Here is a 7,359-nt window from a genome sequence, read left to right as displayed (position 1 = left end):
TTAAAATTTGGGGGGGTTGAAATTTTACAAATAAGAAATTAAGAATGTAAAGATATTGGTTTGTGGGAGCCTAAAAATGAGAAATTATAAGAAGGAAATAAAACTACCTTATGCGTCTTGTGGAAGAGCTGAAGCAGTCAAGCAGTTGTGGTCTTGTGGAAGAAGAGGAAATGGCGTGAAGCAGTCAGCAGTGAAGAGGAAATGGCGTGAAACAGTCAGCAGTGAAGAGGATTGAGGAAATGGCGTGAAGAAGGTTTGAACTGCGAAGGCTGAAGCGATGGACGGGGACTCGGCTGGACTAGGGTTGAAACTTGAATGTAGTTTTACTTGATTTAATGGATAATGAATTTGGGCTTGGAGCCAGTAATTTGGGCTTGGATAGTTGGATATCTCATGTCTGTTGTGAATTGTGATTCAACGATTGTAAACTTATATTATATATTGGTTAAAAAAATATTATAATAAATTTCGGTTAAACCGAAAACCGAACAACCGAAAATCCGAAATCGAACACCGAACCGAACACCGAAATTTGCTATTTTAAAAAACCGAGAGGCAGAAAAGCCAAAAAATGAATTCATTCGGTTCGGTTCGGTTTTTCGGTTTTCGGTATTTATGCCCACCCCTAATTTAAATTATTAAACCATCATTTTCATTATGGAATCCATGCAACAACAACCAAAAACATTAAATAAAACTAGTTCATCTCATCCTATCAAAACACCACATATACACGGCCATACACCAACATCAATATTTTCATGAATTTCATCCATTTCCACTTACTACGACATGCACAAACCCTCCATAACACATGAAAAGAGGATTAAAACTTACCTTCTTCACTTAGTTCTTCGCTTACTTCAGGATTGAGAATTGCAAAACGAAGGATTTGCTTGCTCTAACAATTACTCCATGTTGTTTAGCATACAATTAGTAGAAAAGCTAGAAAGAATAAAATTTTTTATGGCTATTTTTGGACCTCCATTTTCCTCTTCATGGCGGAATATGGCCTTCATTCTTTTCTCCATGGTTCTTCATTTTCTAGAGGATGAAAAATGATGAAGATGACTTAACTTCACAATCTTTATTTCCATACGAATTAACACATGTGGCCACTATGGACCCACACTCTTGGCCGGCCACCTTAGCCCCCCCCTCAAGAATTATTTCTTCACTTCAGCCATGATTGTGGTAATCACGCACTTCATGGCTTGGACTAGTCAAATTTGGCCAACCAAGGGTGGGTCCCACACCATGCCACACGGCCAAACTTGGCCCATTTCATGAAAATTTAATAACTTTTCATAATTCACTTTTCACCCCAAATTTTTCTTAATATTCCATGCCCATGAAATCATAAGCAACTTATGCCTTAAAATAAAATCGGGTGTCAAAAATCCCAACTTCGTATCCTGGAATAGTCTTATCCTTAACTTTTCATGGTTAGCTCGGAATGTCTCAACGTACAAAATACGGGATATAACAAAAATTACCCCTAAACTTTCGGAAATAGTTTATTTATACCCTTCGTTATATTATTGGGTCGGTCAATTGCCCTTCACCGTTATACAATGGGCCAAATATATCCCTAAACTTTCAAAAATAGTTTATTTATACCCTTCGTTATACTATTGGGTCAATTGTCCTACTTAGTTATACTATGGGCCAAATATACCCTTAAGTTACACGATGCCACGTGTCACAATCACAACGGCCCAACCCACTATATAACGACATCAGGATTAAATTAATCGCCGGGATCCGACCCGTCACTTATTTCACCCAACCCGTTTTGTTTATTTTGAACCCAAATAAAGTACGTTCGTACCCATTTGTTTATTTCATTACGGGTTTTGTTTTATTGTAAAACATGGTAGTATACAAAATGAAAACCCAAATAAAAAATTTCACCACGTTAATAGGATTGTTACGGAATAAAAACAAATTTATCCTTTCTTTATAGAAATGAAAACAATGCAAAGAACTCGGCAGTGTAGAGAAGAGAAAAGAAACAGAAAAAACCATTTTCTATCCCGGAAATCCAACATGGAATAGTCGAACTGTTCCTAAACGACTTAATTCATCGGACCACTAACCAAGTAGCTTGCTTATTGAAAATACCAACACATACTAAATAACATAATTATAGTTTCAAGAATCACCATTTATGTGACGGTTAAAACCAAAAGTCATCGTGTTATCCATAATTTTATGATCCTTCATTTTGGGTTTTCATTTTGTATATACCATATATTTAAACAAACATGTAATGAAATAAACAAAAGAATACAACTTTATTTGGGTTGAAATAAACACAACGGGTTGGGTGAAATAAAATGACGGGTCGGATCCGGTGATTAATTTAATCTAGGTGTAATTATAGGGGAAAATGGGTTGAAATATTGTGATTGTGACACGTGAGCCAGACCATGTAACTTAAGGGTATATTTGTGCGAAAGTATAGGTGTATGGGCGCGGTGCTTCACAAGTATAACGAAGAGCGATAAATAAACTATTTCGGAAGTTCGAGGGTATATTTGGCCCATAGTATAACGGTAGGGCACAATTACCGAATAATTATGTGAAGGCTATAAATAAATTATTTTTGAAAGTTCAGGGTAATTTTGGTCCTTTTCCGTTCCAGGAAAACATTTTTCTTGGAAAACATTTTCCTCCATACCGAACACACCCTTAAAAGAGACTCTCGGAGACATAAATTGAAATAAAGGGAGGAACTTATATGTAGTCTATGCCAATGACTAAAGGCTTAAAATTATATAACAACATGACTGATGTGGCTAAATAAGATTGATCAAAGATAGTTGCTTGGAGCTTTATTTATACTTGATGTGTCCCTTGTTTGCTTTTAGATTGAAGTGACAATTAGAGTTCGAAGAAGGAAGAGATAAGTAGGCTCTATAGAGAATTTGCTCATGAAATTCATAATAGAGTCGGATCGCAATAAAAGAAATCGTTATCTTCATGCAGATACTCCAAACCTATTATGGCTAGTAATTAAATAAATATGTTAGTAGTAAAATGATGGAGTTATTAAAATCCAAAATTTAGTTGGGAGCTAGCAAGTATTCCATTGAAAAATTAGTTGAAGTGCGCACAAATTGATGAAACACAACAATTGTTAAAAAGAAAAACCAAAATCTAGTTACTTAGGGCGTTTGGCCATAAGAATTATTCACTTTATCCGGAATCGGCGTTTGGCCATGTTAATTCCAAATACGATTTGAAGTTGTATTAGAATTCCATCAAAATTTTCACTTTTTTTTTCACAACCAAAACAACTACTTTCAACCAAAACCTACAATTTCAAAAGCTACAGCTAAACACAACTCCAACTCCAAAATTCCAAAAAAAGTGATTTTTTTTTTTGGTTTCTTGGCCAAACGCCTACTTAAATTATTTAAGAATCCAAAGCCTCATCTAATAACCAATTTCCCGAATTTAATTAGATTAATGTTCGGAAAAAGTTACTGACATATTTTTTCATATCAAATTAAGTGGAAAACAATACATTTAAAGATGTTAACTAGAGTTCACTTATACTCCTTCATTCCCAATTTATACGAAGGTTATGCCGACTCGTTTGAAGTCAGCCAAACAATCAACTTTTGCGATTTTCTACTCTTTTATATGTTGTAAATTATTAATTATGTGACTTATCGATCTTTTTATATAGTTTCCAAATATATAACTTTTATTCTAAAATACTAGAGAAATCCATGTTTAAAATTGAGTAAAAAAAAACTATTTAACTCTCTAAACTGGTCAACCTTCGTGTAAATCGGGGAGTTGGGAGAGTATTGAATTTCCTGAAGCAAAAAAATGTCAAATAGTGAAATAGTCCTTTTATCTCTGGAAGTAGGTTCAGTCCCTAAAGTATTATTTGAGCACCTCTCTGATCCTTTAGGTTTTCCAAAGTGAGCACTTTTGGTCTTGAATTGGAAAAATTATTAGACGAAAAAGGTATTCTGGGAAACAGTTCCGAATTCCAATGCCATTGTAGAAGTTCCTTACGAAGTGTCTCGTGTAAAATTGGAACCTGAAAGGCTCCGAAGCGAGAAAGAACAGACCTTTGCATATTTTGATAAACATGGAAGCAATGGAAATTGATCCTGAAACTAATTCTACAGGTAATTCTTCTTCTTTTACCCTATTCATTGTTTATTCCTTTTCTATACGAATCCTCTATATTTGTTCCTCTCTATTTAGTATTAACGGAAATGGAGTGGAAATATAGAGGATTGACGCAACTAATTTATGATTATTGAGTCATAGTTAATTGATTTCAATCAATTAGGGAAGGATGAAGGAAAACCCGTAATGGTAATACTGGTGGGAGCTCCAGGAAGTGGTAAATCCACTTTTTGTGACACTGTTATGCGACTCTCTACCCGCCCTTGGGTTCGTATTTGCCAGGTTAGTGAACATTTTTGTTCTGTTATTTTGTTTCTTTCTATGTAAGAATATTTGTTTGATGAAATGTCTGAATGGGTTCCTCTATATTCCTCCGACGTCCCACAAGATAGCAGCACTATTAGCCTTCGACACACGCATAAATAGTCCCGGTATAAAAATTTGATCTTGCCTTATCCCTTGTTTGGTTCTTTGACATAATTTGTCTTCAAACCAAACGACCCCTTACTATTGGTGTGTCAAACAATTTTCCCTTTGACTATGATGTTTTTAGATATTTCTAGGTAAAAAGATTCGAATTTATAATAGTTTTCTAAATGTGTAAATTTGGTTTTAAAATATTTATGCGCAAATTCACAGCGAAATTAAATGAGTTGATCCTCGTACTCTGAACTCCGCGATCCATTTTGGGCTGAAGGATATCTTTGCCAGTTGTTGTACAATGTGCTTGCCTGTGTTGATAGACTGTTGGGATCTGCTACTTGCTTGTTAAGAAATACGAAAACAGAAAGTTTCAAAGGTGAATTAAGAAGGCTGCTTTTTTATTTGGGTCCTGGGCGAGTTAGTTCACATGGTTCATAGATTTAATAAACCTGAAAATGCTATTGAGAATTGGCATTTGGTTCAATTTCACTTTCCTTAGAGTAGGCAACGGTTCTGTCGCTTCCCCTGTGCGCTCTTTCTTCCCAAGCCCCTCATCATTTGAACTAGAAATGAAGTGTTGTTTTGTAGTTGTCCAATCTGGCTGGAGTAGCTTAGCTTTGCAATTTCACATGTGTATACAACAAGTTCATGTTTTCTTGCTGAGAATGTTTTCTTTTGCTGATTATTAGAATTTGAAGCATGATGACGTTTATCTTTTTTGGAGTTTATAGTAATCGTCGCTACACCTCACAGATTATTAAACGGAATACTATGCCGAAGACCAGCTATTAGGACATTAGGGTCTCACTTTTTGGTAAATTGAAAAGTTCTATTTGCTATTACAGCAGGATACCATTGGGAATGGTAAAGCTGGGACAAAGAACCAATGCTTGACAGGTGCAGCTAGTGCTCTAAGGAAGGCAAAAGTGTATTTATAGATAGATGCAACTTAGATAGAGAACAGCGGGCCGACTTCGTGAAACTTGTTGGTCCAGAAGTTGAGAAGCATGCAGTGGCACTTGATCTTCCGGCTAGTTTGTATTTCTCGGTCGGTTAAGAGGACAGGGCATGAAGGAAACTTGCAAGGTGGGAAAGCTGCTGCAGTTGTGAATAGGATGCTGCAAAAGAAAGAGAGTTGCCTAAGCTGAATGAAGGATATGCTCGAATTACAGTTTGCCAAGACGAAAAAAGATGTTCAAGCTGCTATCAATACGTACACTGCACTTGGTCCATCAGATAAACTTCCACCGGGCTTTTTTGCGGGCTGTATGAACTGCATGCCAAAGTCCAACTTGGTATAATGAAGTTCCTTAAGAAAAAAGAACCTCCTGGATGTTCTGATACTGTGATGAATGTCTCTCCAGAGAATATTCGGTCTCATGCCTCTAAGGAAAAGGACTCCAACCAAGTACTAGAGAGCTGTGAAGAACCGAAAAAAGGATCTGTTGACAGTAGCATTTCTTTAGAAAATGCCCCCACCCTCTGCATTTCCATCTATTTCTACAGCAGATTTCCATTTCGATCTTGATAAAGCATCGGATATAATAGTTGAAAAGGTTGAGGAATATGTAAATAAGCTTGGAACTGCCAGGCTTGTCTTGGTGGATTTGTCTCAGAATTCAAAATCCTGTCCCTTGTCAGGGCTAAAGCTGCAGAGAAGAACATTGACTCCAAAAAGTTCTTTACGTTTGTGGGGAATATAACTAAACTTTACTCAGAAGGAGGTTTGCACTGCAACGTGATTGCTAATGCCACTAACTGGTAATTCTCTGCGCCATTATACTGTGCTAGTGAAAAATGAGAAAATTGTTGTAATTCTGCAAGGGGCTTACCAGAAACTTCCCTTTTTCTTTCTGTTTGAATGTTCTGTTATGGAGATTTTGTTTAGTGACAATAAAGTTTGTGAGGGGGCAAGTGGTAATACATTGATTTCATGAACACCACCTCTTCAGGAGGCTCCAAAGTTTACCTATAAGTTCGGATGCAAAAGAAGGTATTCCAAAATCTCAATGAGATGAAGTGCTATTTTCAAATGGAAAACAGTTTTAAGATAGGTTGATGGCATGTTAAACAAATGGAACAATGGGTAGTCTTGTGCCTGAAATAGCCTTCTTTTGCCAGAGGGCCATATGGAGGATAGATTCATCCAGCGGAAATCTACTTTCATGATTCATGAGTCAATTTGGTACACATGCATGGTTTTGATAATGACTTGTGTGCATGCAAAGCCATTAAAATAGCAGGGTGCTAAAATCTTGCAGATATTTCCATTTTATAAAAATGTCCAGCAGTTCCATGATACAAATTAATTGTAATCTCACCAACTTGTCATAATACAATACACATTCTTTCTGTGATTTCACCTGAAACGTTATCTTGCCAAGATAATATGTGTTGTTAATTTTTGCATGTCATCTAAAGCCAACTTTGTTCAGGAGACTAAAGCCAGGTGGTGGAGGTGTAAATGCTGCAATATTTAGTGCCGCTGGTCCTGCCCTTGAAACTGCAACCAAAGCTAGAGCTGGATCCCTTAGTGCTGGAAAAGCTGTTGTTGTCCCCTCTTCCTTCAGCTTCTCCCTTGTTTAGTAGGAAGGAGTTACTCATGTCATACATGTCCTTGGACCAAATATGAATCCCCAGAGACCAAACTGTCTTAACAATGACTACGTCAAGGGCTGTGAAATACTCCGGGAAACTTACTCATCACTTTTTGATGGTTTTAAATCTATAGTTAGGAATCAAGGAGAGCCGTCTAAGGATAATCTTGAAAAAGAATTTGGG

The 7,359-nt window shown here is 36.6% G+C and overlaps 1 pseudogene; it reads left to right on the top strand.

Annotated features, from left to right (window-relative positions):
- Positions 1–3,836: 3,836 nt before the first annotated feature.
- LOC132043632 (transcription factor bHLH140-like) lies at positions 3,837–7,356 on the top strand (annotated as a pseudogene).
- Positions 7,357–7,359: the final 3 nt, after the last annotated feature.

This window comes from Lycium ferocissimum, unplaced genomic scaffold (genome assembly GCF_029784015.1).
Source record: "Lycium ferocissimum isolate CSIRO_LF1 unplaced genomic scaffold, AGI_CSIRO_Lferr_CH_V1 ctg26234, whole genome shotgun sequence".
Lineage (NCBI taxonomy): Eukaryota > Viridiplantae > Streptophyta > Magnoliopsida > Solanales > Solanaceae > Lycium > Lycium ferocissimum.
This window is presented reverse-complemented; position numbering and strand designations above follow the sequence as displayed.